This window comes from Bos taurus, chromosome 2 (assembly GCF_002263795.3).
Source record: "Bos taurus isolate L1 Dominette 01449 registration number 42190680 breed Hereford chromosome 2, ARS-UCD2.0, whole genome shotgun sequence".
In the NCBI taxonomy this organism is placed as follows: Eukaryota; Metazoa; Chordata; class Mammalia; order Artiodactyla; family Bovidae; genus Bos; species Bos taurus.
Genome location: NC_037329.1, coordinates 37,770,126 through 37,792,005, shown reverse-complemented (window position 1 = coordinate 37,792,005; position 21,880 = coordinate 37,770,126). Strand labels below are relative to the sequence as shown.

General features: G+C 39.4%; 1 protein-coding gene across 17 annotated transcripts in view; it reads left to right on the top strand.

The window, feature by feature from the left end:
- PKP4 (plakophilin 4) overlaps positions 1–21,880 on the top strand; it is a 258,317-nt gene that overhangs the window by 110,676 nt on the left and 125,761 nt on the right. The gene's annotated exons all lie outside the window — the stretch shown is intronic.

Below are 21,880 nucleotides of genomic sequence, written 5' to 3'. Positions count from 1 at the left end.
TCCCTATTTTTGGCAAATTGTTGGAAAATTCATTAAAACTATAGAACTAGCTGAGAAGTACTTTCCTTAAAGATACCTCTTTATTAAAGAGTCCTGCAGAGTTTGAAGAGAAATATATACAGGAGAATTCATTATCAATACATTATACAGCATTTATTTTCAAGGAAGTCATTTATTACTGGTGTCATGTGTTTCATGCCCTTTATGAAAACTAATTCTTAAAATGTGCTCTTTCAATAGGTCAGAATTAGAGCCTTTAACTAATAGTAAAAATTAGGTACTTAGTGTGGTTTTAAATGAAACAGCAGTTCTTATTCTATTGTATTTATAGAAATTAGTAACAGATGAATATACAAGTTAAAAGAAATTATTCACCTTCAGTTCAGTTCAGTTCAGTTCAGTCGCTCAGTCCTGTCCGACTCTTTGCGACCCCATGAATCGCAGCACGCCAGGCCTCCCTGTCCATCACCAACTCCCGGAGTTCACTCAGACTCACGTCCATCGAGTCAGTGATACCATCTAGCCATCTCATCCTCTGTCGTCCCCTTCTCCTCCTGCCCCCAATCCCTCCTAGCATCAGAGTCTTTTCCAATGAGTCAACTCTTTGCATAAGGTGGCCAAAGTACTGGAGTTCAGCTTCAGCATCATTCCTTCCAAAGAAATCCCAGGGCTGATCTCCTTCAGGATGGACTGATTGGATCTCCTTGTAGTCCAAGGGACTCTCAAGAGTCTTCTCCAACACCACAGTTCAAAAGCATCAATTCTTCAGCGCTCAGCTTTCTTCACACTCCCAACTCTCACATCCATACATGACCACAGGAAAAACCATAGCCTTGACTAGACGGACCTTTGTTGGCAAAGTAATGTCTCTGCTTTTCAATATGCTGTCTAGGTTGGTCGTAACTTTCCTTCCAAGGAGGAAGCGTCTTTTAATTTCATGGCTGCAGTCACCATCTGCAGTGATTTTGGAGCCCCAAAAAATAAAGTCTGACACTGTTTCCACTGTTTCCCCATCTATTTCCCATGAAGTGATGGGACCGGATGCCATGATCTTCGTTTTCTGAATGTTGAGTTTTAAGCCAACTTTTTCACTCTCCTTAAAAGTATAAAATAACAAGTAACCTACCCTACAAACATCTAGTTCATTTTCCCAATGGTTAAGCCTTACCTGGTTAAGTTTCCTGAGTATATCAAGGAAAAAAATTCTGCTCATTTCAGCATTTGTCTTTTTAAAAAACAATTACATAGCTTTATTTTCCTGGGTAGTCTTTCTTATTGGTTATTCCACACATGTTTGGAATAATGGTATAGATCATACCAGCACATGTGGATTTCCTTCAACCCTTTCTAGCAATTGCATGGAGTTCCATCATAGAGATATATATATAATATATTTACTATATTATACTGTAAATATTTTTAAGAGTCTATTGAACTGCATGGAAATCAAACCAGTCAATCCTAAAGGAAATCAACCCTAAATATTCATTGGAAGGACTGCTGTCGAAACTGAAGCTCCATTACTTTGGCCACCTGATGTGAGGAGCCAACTCACTGAAAAGGACCCCAATGCTGGGAAAGATTGAAGGCAAAAGGAGAAGGGATAGCAGAGGATGAGATGATTAGATGGAATCACTGACTTAATGGACATGGACATGAATGTGAGCAAACTTAAAGAGATTTTGGAGGACAGAGGAGCCTTGCATGCTGCAGTCCATAGGGTCACAAAGAGTTGGGCAAGATTTACCAACTGAACAACAGCAGTAGCAAATATATTTCACCAGTCCTTCGCTGACTGATGTTGTTGTTTCCTAACATTTGATTGGTTGCTTTTGTTTACCTTTCCAAGTATATCCTAAGTATTGGCATTAGAATTGATGGGTCAACAGGTTGGTACACTTTTATTTTTTAGGCATTATTAAATTTCCCTTCCAAGAGTTTGCACCAAATTGCATTCCAGGTCAGTTCAGTAACTCAGTCATGTCCACCTCTTTGCAACCCCATGGACTGCAGCAAGCCAGGCTTCCCTGTACATCACCAACTACCAATGCTTGCTCCAACTCATGCCCATCGAGTCAGTGATGCCATCCAACCATCTCATCCTTCATCTCCCTTTCTCCTCCTGCCTTGAATATTTCCCAGCATCAGGGTCTTTTCTGAGTCAGTTCTTTGCATCAGGTGGCCAAAGTATTGGAGCTTCAGCTTCAGCATCAGTCTTTCCAATGAATATTCAGTACTGATTTCCTTTAGGATTGACTGGTTGGATCTCCTTGCAGTCCAAGGGACTCTCAAGAGCCTTCTCCAACACCACAGTTCAAAAGCATCAATCCTTCAACACTCAGCTTTCTTTGTGGTCCAGTTCTCACATCTATACATGACTACTGGAAGTCAAGAGATATCTGGAGTAACAGGCACTTTAAGTTAGGCCTTGGAGTACAAAATGAAGCAGGGCAAAGAAATAGCCCTCATAGTCAACAAAGGAGTCCAAAATGCAGTATTTGGATGCAGTCTCAAAAATGACAGAATATCTCTGTTTGTTTCCAAGGCAAACCTTCAGTATCACAGTAATCAATGTTTATGCCCCAACCACTAATGCTGAAGAAGCTGAACTTGAATGGTTCTATGAAGACCTACAAGACCTTCTAGAACTAACACCCAAAAAAAGATGTCCTTTTCATCATAAGGAACTGGATTGCAAAAGTAGGAGGTCAAAAGATAGCAGGAGTAACAGGCAAGTCTGGCCTTGGAGTACAAAATGAAGCAAGGCAAGGACTAACAGAGTCTTGCCAAGAGAACGCACTGGTCATAACAGGCACACACCCTCTTCCAGCAACACAAGAAACAACTCATATCACCATGTGATCATGTGGACATCATCAACATGGACAACATGGACATCACCAAACGGTCAATACCGAAATCAGATTGATTATATTCTTTGCAGCCAAAGATGGAGAAGCTCTAATCCGTCAACAAAAACAAGACCGGGAGCTGACTGTGGCTCCAATCGTGAACTCCTTATTGCAAAATTCTGACTCAAATTGAAAAAAGTAGGGGAAACCACTAGACCATTCAGGTATAACCTAAATCAAATCCCTTACGATTATACAGTGGAAGGGACCAGTAGATTCAAGTGATTAGATTTGATAGAGTGCCTGAAGAGCTATGGTTGGAGGTTTGTGACATTGTACAGGAGGCAGTGATCAAGACCATCCCCCCAAAAAAGAAATGCAAAAAGGTAAAATGGTTGTCTGAGGAGGTGTTACAAATAGCTGAGAAAAGAAGAGAAGTGAAAGGCAAAGGAGAAAAGGAAAGATATACTCATCTGAATGCAGAGTTCCAAAGAATAGCAAGGAGAGATGAGAAAGCCTTCCTAAGAGATCAATGCAAAGAAATAGAGGAAAACAATAGGATGGGAGAGACTAGAGATCTCTTCAAGAACATGAGAGCTACCAAGGGAACATTTCATGCAAAGATGGGCTCAATAAAGGACAGAAACAGTATGGAACTAACAGAAGAAGATACTGAACCCCTTTAGAGTGCTAAAATAGTTTCCAAAGGGTGAAAAACCTATTCTCTCAATGAGAATGCTGTTTTCCAGAAATTGGATTGTTTCCTAAGTAGGATCTGTCCTTGTAGTATTTAAACAGTAATTTTTTAGCCCTTGTTTTCTTTTCTTTCTTCATAGTTTTTTGGGTTAGGGCTTCCCTTGTGGCTCAGCCGGTAAAGAATCTTCCTGCAATGCAGGAAACCTGGGTTCAATCCCTGGATTGGGAAGATCCCCTGGAGAGAGGAGTATCTACCCACTCCAGTATTCTGGTCTGGAGAAATTCCATGGACGTTATAGTCCATGGGGTCGCAGAGAGTCAGACATGGCTGAGCGACTTTCACTTTAATTAAGGAAGTCGTATGCTTGTTGCGACAAGTAAAGCAGTATAAAGAAGAAAGATTAAATAAATAAAAGAAAATAAACATAAATAGTATCTTGTTCCTTTTTTCATTCCCGCTCTCTGCTACTGCTAAGTCACTTCAGTCGTGTCCAACCCTATGTGACCCTATAGACAGCAGCCCACCAGGCTCCCCCATCCCTGGGATTCTCCAGGCAAGAACACTGGAGTGGGTTGCCGTTTCCTTCTCCAATGCATGAAGGTGAAAAGTGAAAGTGAAGTCTCTAAGTTGTGTCTGACCCTCAGCAACCCCATGGGCTGTAGACTTCCAGGCTCCTCCATCCATGGGATTTTCCAGGCAAGAGTACTGGAGTGGGTTGCCATTGCCTTCTCCGGATTGCCTTCTCTAGAGGTAACCAATCTTATGCTCTGCTGTATTCCTTATCACACTTTTTTCCATGATCAAGCTAACCTACAGTGAGGTTTTTTTATTTTATTGTTTTGTTGTGTTTTGCTAAGGTCTTCAGCTGGCTTTTTCACTTAATTGCATGTAATGGTCCTTCTGAAGCAACAGATAAAGGTCTATTTAGCTCATTCTTGTAATAACCATGTAATAGTAGTTATTATGTATAGTGTGGAGATTCAATAGTTTCTTAAAATATTGCCATGTAGACAGATTTTCAAGTTTTTTTCTAACTGCTGCAATTGATTTTATGTATATGACTGCTTTTTTTTGTGCACAGTAGCTATCCAGAAGTGGAATTGCAAAGTCATGGCGAATATACACACACACGTGCACATTTTAAAAATTGATTTATTTTTGTTTTTTGGCTGCCCTGGGTCTTCATTGCTGTGCATGGGCTTTCTCTAGTTGGCTGAGCGGGGGCTACTCTCTAGCTGTGGTGCACAGATGTGTCATTGCAGTGGCTTCTCTTGTTGCAGAACATGGGCTCTAGAGCAAACAGGCTTCAGTGGTTGCAGCAAATGGGCTCTACAGAGCACAGGCTCAGTGGTTCTGGTGTACAAACTTAGTGTCCCCACAGGATGTGGAATCTTCCCCAGACCAATGATCAAATTTGTAGCCCCTGCATTGGCAGACAGAGTCTTAACCATTGGATTGCCAGGGAAGTCCAGAATATATATTTTTCATTATAATAGAAGTTATCAGATTATAAGGAAACCACACTAACAAGAATGATATATGTCTGTGCCCTTTTCCCCAAATGTCCCTTTCTATCCCTGAATGAGACACTTTGAAAATACCTGCCAATATGATGAAAATTGGCATTTTGTCATTTGGTTTTCTTTCTCCTTATGCATGAAATTTAACATTTTTTTTCTGATATTTTAATTAGCATTACATTTCAGCGTAGATAGATTGCTTGTTGGTACCCTTTGCCTATTTTTATTATGTGTGAATTTGTTTTATGTGTTTTTAAATGTCTGTTACGTGTTAGAGGTTACAGATATTTCTTGCTCTCTTTCTTTTTTTTTTTTTTGGCATTTGACTTTGCCTGATATTTAAGAGTATGAAGTTTCATTTTTATGTATTTGAATATCTTATTTTTACCTCTTATGTTTTTGGGGTTTCTTTAAGGATGTCTCTGTCATCCCAAGTATAAAATTATTCTCCTATATTTTCTACATTGTTGGAGGGAATGTAAGTTGGTGCAGCCACTGTGGAAAACTCTATATTGCTTCCTCAGAAAACTAAAAATAGAATAGAGCAATCCACTCCTGGGCATATATCCAAACAAAACTCTAATTCAAGAAGATATAGCCATAGCAGCACTACTCACAACATCCGTCAACAAACAAATGAATAAAGAAGATATGGTACAATATACCATGAAGTACTACTCAGTCATAAAAAAGGATGAAATAGTGCTGTTTGCAGCGAAATGGATGCACCTAGAGAGTATCATACTAAATGAAGGAAGTCAGACATAGACGAATCATATAATAGCACTTACATGCAGAGTCCAGATTGTGACACGAATGAACCTGTCCGTGAGATGGAAACGGACTCAGGAAAGCAGAGGGCACACCCGTGGCTGCCCAGGGAGGCAGTTGGGGGTAAGAGGGAGTGGGGAGTTGAAGTTAGTACATGTACGCTTTTATTACAAGACGGATAAACAGCAAGGTCCTACCCTATAGCACAGAGAACTATTTATTCAATATCCTATGATGAACCACCGGAGAAGGCAATGGCACCCCACTCCAGTCCTCTTGCCTGGAAAATCCCATGGATCGAGGAGCCTGGTGGGCTGCAGTCCACGGGGTCGCTAAGAGTCGGACACGACTGAGCGACTTCACTTTCACTTTTCACTTTCATGCATTGGAGAAGGAAATGGCAACCCACTCCAGTGTTCTTGCCTGGAGAATCCCAGGGATGGGGAGCCTGGTGGGCTGCCATCTCTGGGGTCGCACAGAGTCGGACACAACTGAAGCGACTTAGCAGCAGCAGCATGATGAACCATGGTGAATATTTTTAAAAAGAATATATATGTATAACTGAATCATTTTGCTGTGGAACAGAAATCAACACAAGATTCTAAATCAGCTATCCTTCAACTTTTTTTGATGTATTAAAAAAGAATATTCTCCGAGGTCAGGGGTCCCCAGTCTCCAGGCTCTAATTCCTGCTGATCTGGGATGGAGCTGATGTAGTAATAACAGAAATAAAGTGCACAGTAGATGTAATGTGCTTGAATCGTGCTGAAGCCAACCCCTCCCCCACCCCCAGTCTGTGGAGAAATCGTCGTTCACAAAACTGACCCCTGCTGCCAGAAGGTTAGGAACCAGTATCCCAGGTCATATTTTTATATAGTAGGTTTTTTCCCTTATATTTATTATACAACTTGTGTGGGTGGGTGGGTGGCTTGAGGTGGTAGTCTAGCTTTGTTTTCTCTAATTATACCCGCAGTTCTTTTCCTATTGAAGGAAATTCTACCTTTGTCATAATTAGTAAGTTCCTATATATACTAGCATCTGGGTCTTTAATTTTTATTACATTCTAGGGCTTTATTCGATTTTGGAAAAAAGTTTTGAAGCAATAAAGTCAATTATAGTTCTAAATATAACCTTCAAGAATAGAAAATGAGACAACCTTAGTTTTTTTCAGAATATAACCTTCAGGAATAGAAAATGAGACAACTGTAGTTTTTTCAGCTTCCTGTAATGGAAAAAGCAAGATTTTAGGATCCCATTCCCAGCTCTTCACTTACTAATTTTGTGACCCCGTGCAAGTCATTTATTTTGTCTCTCTCACCCTGTGGTTCCTCAACTCAACAGTGGCTTGCACTTTTGTAAGAAGTAGAGAAAAAAATATGTAAAGTGCCTGACACACAGTTGGCTTTCATTCAGTGAGACTTAGTATTACCACTAGTTTTAGGACTTAACAAAAAAAAAGTAAGATATTTAATATAAAATTATATCTTTTAAACATAAATGTGTTATTTCACGAGTATATATTGTGTGGAAGAGAAAAGAATTCTAAATATAGTAACTTAAAAATTCAGACAAGTAAATTAGTCTGAATAGGAAAAATAACATCATGAAATCTGACCTTTTTTCTAAAAACTTGTTTCTTTATTTTCTATTACAGCCATATAGACCTAACGCAAATAAAAAGTAACATTATTTAACTTGTCTGCTTTTTTAGCTAAGCAAGGAAAATACACTTTTTGGTAGCAAAGTATTAATTTTCATTGCTTTTCTATATAGCTAACCTATAGAAGGAACAGACAGTTTTGGAGGGAAAGCAGGAGAGTCAGAGCAAACCAGAGGGATACTGTGGACCTGAAAATAGGGATGGGCCTGAGATAATGCAGATGCATTGACATGTCCCAGTTCTGTCCTAAGGCTTTTATGTTTCCTGTATGTTAGAAATGTGCTGTGGTTATCAATAATACATTGATTTTTCTTACCCTTTTTTCTCAAGAACCTCAGGACAATTTCTGGAGGTTTAAAAACAAATGGTAATGTTAGATTAATGTAAAATTAGAGTAATGTTAGATAAAATGTAAAATTAAAAAGGTAAAAAGGAAAAACAATTGAATACCTCTTATACTTCTTGAGCTAGGTAACAAGATTTCTCAGGGAACCATTGAACTGACTAGGGCACAATTAATAAATGTATATTCTTAGTCCAGCTACCTCCCCCTTCCCCACACTTTGGTCTTAAAATATCTGCAAAGCAGGAAGAACCACTGTAGAAGGAAGCCTAGAAATTTAAAAAGTAGAATCATAAGACAGGAGCTGCCTGCCCTAGACAGTATTTGTTTTCTTTCTCCATTACATTTCATTAAGTTATTAACCAAACCTTAAATTAATCATTTTGAAAATTAGCCTCTTATTCCCTGGTGCTATTTATTAGACTTACTAAAGAAAGGAAGATTAAATTTCCCCTTGTTTTTGTTTCTGTTGTCATTTTCATATTCTTTGCTGTGTTTGCAGCAACTAATCCACAGAGAGGAAGTTGGAGGTTGGTCATTTATTCTTCTCACTTTTCCATTTCCGCAGTAATGATTTATATGCATTATTATCATCTGCACAGTCAGTTAGCTCTCAAATAAGCATCTGACATTAGGTGATTTGCATCACTGGTCTTACTAATTTTGAAATATTTATGTACTGAAAACCAAACAAATTGTTAATGTTAAGTCATTATTATTTTTTATATTTTCTTATTGAATGTTAAAGTAACATCTAATCAGATATTCAAGACATTACCTTTTAAAGAAAATCTCCTTTGTGTTTTTGACACTAATTCTACCAAATGCCTACTTTGTTGGAAAATGACAGCAAGAGTTGTCACTGACAACTGCAACTGACACTGACTACAGGCATCGATTTTTCATGCTGTTGCTCTTTTATTATTTGATTACATTAAACATAAATTAGTAAAACCTCAACCAATAGAAAATTTAATCAGCATTTATGTTTATACACACATATATTCATACACAGATGCTTACATTTCTACTATTAGGAGACAAGATAAATGGAAATAAAAGAAGGCATTTCTAGTTTAATAACTTAAAGTGTCATTGGACTGTTAGGTTTTCAGAAATGGCATGCCAGGGCTGGGAAACTCCTGATTTTTTGAAAGGTGGTATATATATGATGCCTGAGAGCTCAAGGAATTTGGCAGATGGAAACGTGTGTAAATAAATGAGGGAAGGAGAAGAAGTGGCATGGGGAAAGTCAGTAATGGCATGAAGCTACTACACCATGGAAATCGTGCGTATTATTTTTTTAAAAGAACCTATTTGCCCATGCCACCATGAATAATATGAAATCCCTGATCATTTCAGTTCAGTTCAGTCACTCAGTCATGTCTGACTCTTTGCGACCCCATGAATCGCAGCACGCCAGGCCTCCCTGTCTATCACCAACTCCCGGAGTTCACTCAGACTCATGTCCATCAAGTCAGTGATGCCATCCAGCCATCTCATCCTCTGTCATCCCCTTCTCCTCCTGACCCCAATCCCTCCCAGCATCAGGGTCTTTTCCAATGAGTCAACTCTTCGCATGAGGTGGCCAAAGTACTAGAGTTTCAGCTTTAGCATCATTCCTTCCAAAGAAATCCCAGGACTGATCTCCTTTAGAATGGATACAATCTCAAAAACGACAGAATGATTTGTGTTCATTTCCAAGGCAAACCATTCAATATCACAGTAATCCAAGTCTGTGCCCCAACCAGTAACTCTGAAGAAGCTGAAGTTGAACGATTCTCTCAAGACCTATAAGACCTTTTAGAACTAACACCCAAAAAAGATGTTCTTTTCATTATAGGGGACTGGAATGCAAAAGTAGGAAGTCAAGAAACACCTGGAGTAACAGGCACATTTGGCCTTGGAATATGGAATGAAGCAGAGCAAAGGCTAATATAGTTTTGCCAAGAAAATGCACTGGTCATAACAAACACCCTCTTCCAACAACACAAGAGAAGACTCTACACATGGACATCACCAGATGGTCAACACCGAAATCAGATTGATTATATTCTTTGCAGCCAAAGATGGAGAAGCTCTATACAGTCAGCAAAAACAAGACCAGGAGCTAACTGTGGCTCAGATCATGAACTCCTTATTGCCAAATTCAGACTTAAATTGAAGAAATCCCTGATAGAGTTGATTAATTGAAAAAGCAGTCAACAAAATTTAGGGACACCAGTTTCTTGTTGCAGCTCTGCCTTCTTATCTCTTTGTGACTTTAAAGAAAAATAGAAAATCCTGTTGTATCATTCAATTTAAAAATTCATGTGATCGATTATAACATACTAAATAAAGTGTACTGTGTAAAATTCACCATGAATAAATTAGCAGGGGTTTCTTGTCTTGGTTTTCCATGAAGCTAGATGAATCAAATATAGATTTCACTCTTCTTTAAGGGGAATTCAGCTTAGTAAATCCAGCACATGTAATGGCCAAGTGCTTTACCCAAGGGCTGGAAAAAGGAGTCTAGGCACATAGGAAGGTGATTTTTCAGGTGGATGGAGTCACATGAGAACAAGCTCTGAGTGATATGTATGGAAAAAAATGAATAGTTCTGTTCAGGTACAAGAAGGGAAATGACAGGATCCTGGGGGAGGGGGAAAAAAGGTTTAGGGCAGACTGCAGAGGGTCTTAAAATAAGGCTGAGTTGACTGTTTGTAAGTCGTATTACAGGTTGGCTGCAAGGGGCATGATGCATGGTGGTTAACACCATGGAGTTAGGAGTCAGAGTGATGTGATTCAAACCCTGGATTTGGATGACTTCAGACAAGTCAGCTCTCTGTGAACAAGGGTAACCTTCACTCCCTTGCAGGCTGACTAGGAAGTTAGCAAGGTAATGCATGTTAAAGCTTAGCAGAGAGCCTGGAGCACAGGAAACACTCGGGAATGGATTATTGATCAATATATTGTACCTTCAACAGATTTATCTGGAAAAGATGTGAAAAGCGAGGCCAGGCTCCTCAGCACCATTGGGTGGGGAGGAGACTTAGTGCAGGGTCATTATAATAATCTAAGGTGAATGTGACTCTGAATTAGGATAGTAGTGGCAGGTATGGCAAGGAAGTGAATGGATTCAGCAGTGGTAGAGAGGTTGGGTGACAGGGTTTGGGAAACCATTTAATATGTGAGGAATGAGGAATAAGAGAAAGGGAAAAATGATGAAAAGATGAAAACACTTACATTTTTGAGCCTGAGTAAAGAGTTGACTCATTGGAAAAGACCCTGATGCTGGGAGGGATTGGGGGCAGGAGGAAAAGGGGACGACAGAGGATGAGATGGCTGGATGGCATCACTGACTCGATGGACGTGAGTCTGAGTGAACTCCGGGAGTTGGTGAGGGACAGGGAGGCCTGGTGTGCTGCGATTCATGGGGTCACAAAGAGTCAGATATGACTGAGCGACTGAACTGAACTGAAAGAGGAATATGTGACTTCCCTGGTGGCTCAGACGGTAAAGCGTCTGCCAACAATGCGGCAGATCCAGGTTCAATCCCTGGGTCGGGAAGATCTCCTGCAGAAGGAAATGGCAACCCACTCCAGTATTTGTGCCTAGAAAATCCCATGGATAGAGAAGCTTGGTAGGCTACGGTCCATGGGGTCGCAAAGAGTCAGACACGACTGAGTGACTTCACTTTCACTTTCAAAGAGGAATGGTGGTTCCAGTAGGTCAGTGTGCATGAGAATCTCCCAGAAGACCTGTTCAAGCTGGACCTGACCCCTCTGATTCAAGTAGGTTTCCGAGTGATGCTGATACTGCTGGTTCAGAGCCCCTACTTTGAGGACCTCTGCAGTGGAAACATAGGAAACACAGAAGGCAAGGTGGTATGGCTGGTTGTGGGGCATGGCTCATCTGTTGAGTAGAGCTGCTTAGCTCACTACCATTGAAAACATCGGTTTGAATCTGATTAGACGTAGTAGATTTGGGCATCACTGGTGTACACAGACCCATGCAGTGGTCAGAGGGCACCAGGAAAGAGATTAAGAGCCAGTGGCAATGAGCTTTTTGTAGTGGCAGACAGATTTTTATAAAGCCATCGGTGGTGCTGTAGGAAAAGCTCGAGCTTTTGCCTATTTGGCTGACCTTCTCATCCACATGTGGCTCTAAGCAAAGCTTTCATTAGTGTGTTTCAGTGTAAACCTCTCTTCCTTTATTTTGATTTCCTAATAAAGGAGCTTTGGTGACAGTTACAGATAAGAGCCTGAGCTTTAGAATATAAATTTAGAGCATCTGGTAAGCTTTGCTATTTCCTCTCTGCTTCATTAAAACTGAAGGATAGATATCAAAGCTAAAATCTGATATAATCCTATGTGATTTGCTACTAGGATAAAACAATAAAGATCTGAATGTTGATCATCTCCTATAGAATGTTAACTAGTATAATAGGAAATCAGATTGGTGGTCATATCTCATTTTTTGTTATCTTAAAAAAGATCTAAATGTAAGAAGCATTGGGCATAGGTTAGGGCAACTGATCCATCAGAAATATTCTAATAATGTGTTCTCTTCCTGTCTTTGGACTGATGTGAGGTCAAGAGTTTCCATCTGAAGGTTAACCATTTGTGGTGACCTCCCTGTTGTAAATATTCAGCCTGGACCAAAGTAATGAAAAATTGGGTTTTCCAGTAGATGTGGTGGTGGTGGTGGTTTCTTTTTTTTTTTTTTTTAGTGTAGAACACAAGGCAATGTCCCTTAATTCAGTCATCTCAAAATACAATAAACATGAGATGAATTTTTAGTGTTGACTAAGTTGTGTTCTGCAAGGCAGTATTGTTCCTTGCAATGTAAATAGTTATTCTTTGGAAAATCGAGGTTAGTTTCAATAAACGGAAAAATCTCCAGGTAGTACAAAGACAAAGCAATTTCTTACTGGTAGACACCTGAGAACTTTTTATATTCTAGTGTCATGTGAACCTCCAACATTTGGGATCCTCTGGGCAGCATTTTTCAAACTTTCTCGAAGGCTTAAACCCCTTCCAATAAGGACAAACCTGTGGGACTCTGTTGTCTGAGAACACAGTTTGGTTGAGAAAGGCAGTGTTTCTTTTTAACAAAAGGCTCTGGTCAGTACAAAGTATATGATATAAATATCATATACTTAGTTAGCATTTTTATAATTATGTATGATTTTTAGGGACTACCAAATACACTTAATAATGACTTGTCAGTTATTAAGTAATTGTGATAGAAAGAGCATTTGATCATGTCTGTGCTAATGAATGGTTATTTCAAGGTTGAGAAATTTAGGGATGCTTTGAAACTATGACTGCTTTGGTTTTAGTGTCAACCTAGATTAGGGAACAGTTATCTGGGATGTTTTGAATATTTTAGCTCTTGAATATTCTTTTTTTTTTTTTGAATATTCATTTTTAAAGTAGTTCCCCAGGCCTGACTCAAGATCCTCAAAGATATCATCATGACCATAATTTGTTCATCTTTTTAATGTGGAAAAGAGAAAAAATGCTATAATATCAGTATGTCCTGAGATAGGATGTGTGTGCATGCTAAGTCACTCCAGTTGTGTCTGATTCTTTGCAACTCAATGAACTGTAGCCCTCCAGGCTCCTCTGTCCATGGAATTCTCCAGGCAAGAATATGGGAGTGGGTCTCCATGCCCTCCTCCAGAGAATCTTCCCCACCCAGGGGTCAAACCCATATCTGCGTCTCCTGCATTGCAGGCAGATTCTTTACTACTAGTGCTGCCTGGGAACCCTGAGATTAGGACATATCTTGTGAAATCCTGTGGACCTTAAAAATCCAACATATTATTATGCAGTGATAATTGATATTTAAGTGATATAAAACTCTTTCATCATACTAAATTAGAAAAAAATTAGTACTGGAAGATTTTTAGGCAACAGTAATTAAAATATAGATATTCTCACTTAGGCACTGATTACATCAAATAATGATCATGTCAGTTTACTTCTTTGAGTCTAAGCAGTACTCAGACTTTCCTGCTGAGTTGTGTAGGTATGGAAAGGTGTGTCATCCCCTGGTGTGGTGTACCTGTATTGCTAATGTGAATGGGTTTTAAATGCACAGATATACATCTTTTAAAATTATGTATTTTAATTTATATTAAGATGATTATATAAATGGAGAAGGCAATGGCAACCCACTCCAGTGCTCTTGCCTGGAAAATCCATAAAAGCATTAGAAATCAGGATTTCAATTATTTTAATACTGAGATAATACTGTTTTTAAAAGGAGTCAATTTAAAGAGAAATATTTAATTAAAGGAAGTACAGGTCAAGGAGAAGGAAACAGATTGAGGAGTCCTGAGGTTAAGATATTTTCCAATGAGAAAGACTTAAGCATTAACCTGAGAGGAAACACCGACAATTCAGGAAAGAGAAGCAAGATTCTAGAGGAGGCAAGAGGGCGTGGAGAGGCCGGCCTTAGACAAGAAGGGGACACTGCCCCCACCAAGCCTGGAAGAGAAAGAATTAGTGGAAATTTGGGGGCAGGATCACTAATGACCTGATAGGAATACCTGCTGCTATTTCTTAATTGTCACCATCACAGTGTTAGTAACTATTATAGCCACTCTTGAATTAGTGAGTCAGTTAGAACAGCCTGAAGTAAATAGATCTAGTGATGCAAGTGGGCAACTGTAATCGGATGGCATGACCCCCAAACAGTGAGCTTTTGCACATGTTTGGAGGAATAATCGTCTCCAACAATTAAGGGGAAAGAGAGCATGGCTTAATACAAGAGTGTAAGAGGGAGTATGATTATAGATTCAGCTGACAGGGGGTCTATGAGGAATCCTATGTACAACTTCATGCTAGTAAGTAGAGGTAATGAGCCAGTGATGGCCAGCTTCCTGCTCTGGGCACCTCATCTGTGATGTTTGAAGAATGCATAGTCTTCACCAGAGAGAGGTCAGAAGAAGCATATTTTCAGGAAAGAACTACATTTCAGTTAAAGCGTATAGTGGGAGAGTCTTCTTAGTAACCTTGAGATGGAGAATATTCTGAGTAAAAAAAATGACAAGTTTATAAACAATTTGCAAACTGGAGTGAGGCTTCCATAGGGCACAGGTGGAAAGAGCCATGAAATATGTGACTGCTGGCCATCAGTGAGAAATTAATGAAGCTGAGAGAGGCCCTGAGGCCACAAGAGGGTGAAGAATACCTTGTTTTCAATGCCAGCGCCAGGGTCCTTGACACTGTGGTCTGGGTTGGAGCTCTTCCTGCTAATTGAAGGAAATGAAAGCGGAAGAACCTAATGCTTGTTGGGCTTCTTGAAGCCAGTGGCAGGAGACATGACTAGGTATGCAGTATTATTTCTGTCTGAAAGAAACACTGAATCACAATCTAAAGTCTCTTAGGACTGAGGTACGTGGAGTTTAGGTAAAGGTAAACCTAAATAGAAAGGGAGATGATAGAGCTTTCACTCCAAGTGAGCAGCAGGAACAGATTTCACTTGAAATGAGCAGCAGGAACAGGTGGGTAAGAAAAAGACCCAACTAGAAGTCTCAGAAATGGAAAATATTGCCATTGGAAAAAAGTATAACAGATGACATGAACCCTTAACAAGGCAAACAGGGAAATAGTGAATTGAAAGAAATACTAAGAAGTTCCCCCTGAATAAAGCTTAGAAAAATTCAGAGAAAATATGAAAAAGCTGTGGAGACTCCCATTTCTGGTATATTCAGTACCCTAACTAGTCTTCCCCTAAAAGAAACTAAATATGTATACTGAATAAAGTGCTTAAATTGTCTTTTCAAAAGCAAGGCTAAGCTGCCAAGAAAGTAAAGAACTCATAGAAACGAAAACCAAAATGAAAGTGAGACTCCTAAGCCAAGTAAACAGTAAACCTGGCTTCCACCCTGAAGGTGTGTGTCAAGCCTAGGTGATCTTGAGCACACTGTGTGCCCTCTGAGGACAGCCTACTGTGGGGAGTCTAATGGGCTATCCCTCGCCCAAACCTAAAGCATTAGTGCAAGGGTGTTGAGAAACCTGGCCCCCTGACAGTGTATGATAGCTGTGCGAGAAGAGGGTACCTAAGTGGCCAATAAGCATATGAAAACATGTTGTTTAGCAGGGAAACACAAAATAAAATAAATGCAAGATACTACTCCATGCCTATCATTCCATGCCTTTACAAAAAAGAAAAAAATGAAAAGAAATTTAAGCCCCCACATGCAGATTGGCATCAGTGAGAATGTACATAAACTGGAACTCTCATACAATACTGACTGGAATGTAAATTGGTACAACCACTTTGGAATGTAGCGTAATAATCATTATCAAGTAAATTTGAAGATGTACACAGCCTTCAACTCAACAATTCCATATCTAAGACTCTAATGGAACTGTCTGGCACACGTGTATAGATGATTTATACAAAGATGCTTGTTTTGCAGCATGTTGATAATTGCACAAAATTGGAAACAACCCAAGGGTTCATTATGATGAGAACATACACATATACTGTGCCGTAGTCATACAATAGAATATTGTTGAGCAATGGAAATAAATGAACTGGGTCTAGGTGTACTGATATTGATAAATCTCAAAATCATATTGTAATAAAAGCAATCTGCAGAACACTAGGTGTTTTGTATACCATTGATATAAATTGTATGAATATGCAAAGTGATGCTATGTATTATTTATGGTACTGTATGTATGGAGTGTTAAAGGCTTTATATATGGAGTAGTAATAACATAAAATATTCATGTGAATATTAAACACCAAATTCAAGATAATGGTTTCTTCTGGAGAGAAAAGGAGAGAGAGAGAAATAAGATCCAGGAAAGAGAAACCAGGGGATTTCATTGTATCTGTAATACTTTATTTCTCAAAACACTTGAAGCAAATGTAGCAAAAGAGTAAGATTTGCTAGACCTAGGTCAGACTTGCCAAAGCTCATTGTGTTACTGTCTGTACTTTTTCAGTACATTTAAAGAATCTCACAATTTTAAAAACTAGGAGTGAGAGAAAACTTCCTGTCATTCTGTAAAAGAATCCGAAAACAATACCATCTCAGGTTGGGTTCTCACTGAAGTGGAGTTTTCATGCAGAGTGTGTATTATAGATCAGCTCTTATGGAGGAGAGGGGAAGAAAAAGCAGGCTTGGGCACTGGGGTCAGGGGCGTCCACATACTATGCCAGGAAGTTAAGCTGATGGCAAAGTCTAAAGCATGTCTGAACCTGGCTTTTCTCTTCTCATCTCAGTCAGTGCTGCACGCAGCCTGCCCAGAAGGATATAACTTCCTGGGTCACGAAGGCTCTCTTCAGCTGAGGGACCCCTGAAGGCATGACCTCTGAGGCAGCGAGTCTTTCCTTGGGCCTCCTCAGCCACACATTTCTGTCTACCATACAAGATCATGAAAGTGAATCTTTATGTTTTCTTCTGTCCGCTTGACTCTCAGAGAATGATTTTTGATATACTTACCTGAGATAGATGAAGTAAATATAAACAAAAGCTTCCAAACACATGTGAACTGACTCCATTTTTATAGCATGTCAGTAGCCTTGACTTTCTTTCTAACCTTGATTATGGTCTTGTTTAACAGAATTTAAGGGGAAGTTGTGATGTACTAAATCACTGGCAGAAGATTTTAACATTATTGCCTTGCTCTTCTCAAAGGATCCTCCCATAATTTAGATGCCCAGTTTTGGAGACAGTGGTAAGGGTCAGATTTCACACATTATGTTGAGAGGATTAAAAAAAAATTAAAATTTAGGGATGGTATCACAGCATAATCCTCTTGATGAGTATTATTTTGGAAATCATTAGAGGTGTTTTTATATGACTATGTAATACTGTCTTCCTTGTCAATCAATCTTAAGAATCCAGTGGAGACAAAATTGTCAAATGTTTATATCATACTCATTCATCTTGATGGCAGTCACATGTGGGAGTTCGACTTATATTCTTTGGAATTAGTGTAATATTAATAATTTTACAACAAAGCGTACATATATTTTGCTTGTAAATGTTCACAAGTATTAGGTAACCTGAATAGATTCCATGCTTTACAGCTTCCTGAGAGTCTGCTGTGGAGGCTTTAACTATGTTCTACTTGTGAGAAGGGTGGGCAAATAATGGGTGAAATGGGTTTGATAAAAGTAGCCAGTGATGTTCAATATTATAGACTCTGCAGCTAGGAGGGATACAATGTGGACTTTACTCAGTCCAAATGAGTGTTAAAGGAATTGCCCAACTTCTAAAAAAAATCAGCTGCATCATGGGTACTGAGGCTCTTCTCATAACTTGACAACTATAAATGATTTCTAGAGGTCTTTCAGTCAGAGTTTCTAGTTGCAATAAAAAGAGACTAACATGGCTAATTATGCAGGGGGAAAATACTTATTAGTGGTTATTCGTGAATTCCCATGTTTGTTGCCAGGACTGGAGAACAAACTTTGAGACTGAGCTCTCAGAAATAGTGTCCAAATCAAGGAAACACTGGCACTGCCATCAAGTATAAACACAGTTTGTGTGGAGGTTATTTCCATGTTAGAAACTTGGCCTCGATTTCTACCACAGGAAGTGCAGCAAGAAGGTGAAAGGAAGAGAGGAAACGAGCTTCGTGTTTTCTGATGTCAACATCTTGGTTTCAGCATCCTGGTCACAGTCTGGCACCTTCTCGGCAGAGCTGAAGTTGCCTGTATCTGCTTCAGAGGGAAGGAATTATGGGACATTAAGTTCCATTGTCTGCCTTCAAGCAGGAAATTTCCCAAATATTTCCTTGAAAGGATGCTCAAAAGACCATAGGCAGCTATAGACATAATTTAAAAAAAAAAAAAAAACTACTAAAATAGATTTTTTTTTCTACGAATGGAAATTTTTCTACTGTTCTAGTATAAAACATACCTTAATCCTATCCTGGTAACTTTTGGCCATCCCAAAATGAAACCCTCCAGTCCTCAATCCTTAGTAGCCACTAAACTAAGAACTCAAAAGTTATATAATGTGTTGGGGGATATTTTGAGATGCACGGATGGTCCTTGCGTGGCCCAGCTTGGTATAAGCAGCATCTTCCAGGAAAAGAGGTGTATAGTAAACAATCTGCAATGGTATAGAATCCAACTGCCAGTGCATGAGAGTCATATTTGATTCCTGGATCAGGAAAATCCCCTGGAGAAGAAAATGGCAACCCACTCCAGTATTCTTGCCTGGAAAATACCATGGACAGAGGAACCTGTCAGGCTATAGTCCATGGAGTCACACAGAGTTAGGTCCTATAGTCCTTGGGGTCACAGGGAGTCAGACATGGCTGAGCAACTGAGCATACACACACACAAAATAATTGAAAGAATGGAAGTGTATCACAAAAGCTATGATGCTGTTTAAGGACAAAGACTGTGAAGTAAACATAATAGTATTTGTCCTTAAAATCAGTGATCTTAGCCTGGAACTGAATATTATGCAATTATTATCAATCTGGTGTTTTATGGCTGAACATTGATCAGAAGCCTGTGATCCAGGAATTGTTAAGTAGAGGTAGGCAGTGTCCCCCTTACCCATTATGATCCCATTTTACAGCATTGTTGGGCCAACAGTTCAGTTCAGTCACTCAATCATGTCTGATTCTTTGCAACCCCATGGACTGCAGCACGCCAGGCCTCCCTGTCCATCACCAACTCCTGGAGTTTAACCAAACTCATGTCCATTGAGTTGGTGATGCCATCCAACCTTCTCATCCTCTGTCGTCCCCTTCTCCTCCTGCCCTCAATCATCCCCAGCATCAGGGTCTTTTCCAATGAGTCAACTCTTCTCATGAGATGGCCAAAGTATTAGAGTTTCAGCTTCAACATCAGTCCTTCCAATGAACACCCAGGACTGATCTCCTGTAGGATGGACTGGTTGGATCTCCTTGCAGTCCAAGGGACTCTCAAGAGTCTTTTCCAACACCACAGTTCAAAAGCATCAATTCTTCGGCGCTCAGCTTTCTTTACAGTCCAACTCTCACATCCATACATGACCACTGGAAAAGCCATAGCCTTGATTAGACGGACCTTTGTTGGCAAAGAAACGTCTCTGCTTTTTAATATGCTGTCTGAGGTGGTCATAACTTTCCTTCCAAGGAGTAAGCGTCTTTTAATTTCATGGCTGCAATCACCATCTGCAGTGATTTTGGAGCCCCAAAAAACAAAGTTTCTCACTGTTTCCATTGTTTCCTCATCTATTTGCCATGAAGTGATGGGACCGGGTGCCATGATCTTCGTTTTCTGAATGTTGAGCCTTAAGCCAACTTTTTCACTCTCCTCTTTCACTTTCATCAAGAGGCTCTTTAGTTCTTCTTCACTGTCTGCCATAAGGGTGGTGTTATCTACGTATCTGAAGTTATTGATATTTCTCCTGGCAATCTTGATTCCAGCTTGTGCTTCATCCAGCCCAGCATTTCTCATGATGTACTCTGCATATAAGTTAAATAAGCAGGGTGACAATATACAGCCTTGACGTACTTCTTTTCTTATTTGGAACCAGTTTGTTGTTCCATGTCCAGTTCTAACTGTTAACTTCCTGACCTGCATACAGGTTATTCAAGAGGCAGGTCAGGTGGTCTGGTATTCCCATCTCTTTCAAAATATTTCACAATTTGTTGTAATCCACTCAGTCAAAGGTTTTGATAAGTCAGTAAAGCAGAAATAGATGTTTTTCTAGAACTCTCTTGCTTTTTTGATGATCCAGCGGATGTTGGCAATTTGATCTCTGGTTCCTCTGCCTTTGCTAAAACCAGCTTGAACATCTGAAAATTCATGGTTCACTTATTGCTGAAGCCTGGCTTGAAGAATTTTGAGCATTACTTTACTAGCGTGTGAGATGAGTGCAATTGTGCGATAGTTGGAGCATTCTTTGGCATTGCCTTTCTTTGGGATTGGAATGAAAACAGACCTTTTCCAGTTCTGTGGCCACTGCTGAGTTTTCCAGATTTGCTGGCATATTATTGAAGCACTTTCACAGCATCATCTTTTAGGATTTGAAATAGCTTAACTGGCATTCCATCACCTCCACTAGCTTTGTTCGTAGTGATGCTTCCTAAGGCCCACTTGACTTCACATTCCAGGATGTCTGGCTGTAGCTGAGGGATCACACCATCGTGATTATCTGGGTCATGAAGATCTTTTTTGTATAGTTCTGTGTATAGTTCTTCAGTGTAACAACTGTTACTACTGCTGTATGTTCTCCCACACCAACTGGGCTCCTTAGGAAAAAAATGTCGATATCAGAAAGCAATAAGAGTTCACGGACTGTTTTCTTAAGAATGATTCTAAGAATAGTTTGTAGAATTTGCTCAGCCAGTGCTGCCAAGTAGTTTTACCTTTGCCTAATCTCACAGGGAGTTAATTCACTTTCCAATCGAATTGTATTTTACTGTCATAGATAGTATGTTGTCAATAATATTATTATTAACAGAACTAAGGTAGTTCTATGTCTGATTAGTTCCTTTGCTTAAGGTGCATCTCCCTGGTGTTTTGAACCAGTAGCCAGCGTCCAATTAAACCACTTACAGTTCAGCATTTGCTTTGAGTAGACTTGTAAGGAGTTAATATGGCACAGGGGAGCTTGAGGTGTTATTGGAGATGTTATTTGTGGCCTAAAGCCTTTAGAGCGTACATGATTTATAGATAGTTTATAGCATGGCCTGCTTTCTATATATTAAAATCCTGTTAAGATAACAATGAGATAAGTACAAATAATGTTAAAAGATTTCTCTTAGAATAGAATACTTGCCTTCATGATGCATCATAGTATGAAAAATATAATTTCTGTAGACAATCTTCCATCTTTTTAATACAATTTTAAGTTCTATATTATGACTCAGACTTGTTCATTATTTTTTCTCTTGTCCCTTCATACAGTGACACATGAATGCATTTGTGACAGTAGGAAAAATGTGTTTGTATTATAGATAAATATAACAGACTTTTTTGTGGTATTGTAATTTTTTTTTTTCTTAACAATTGAATGGTTTTGTATCTAATACTGTCAAGCGAGTCTCATCACAGGAATTTACTTTTTTTAATGCT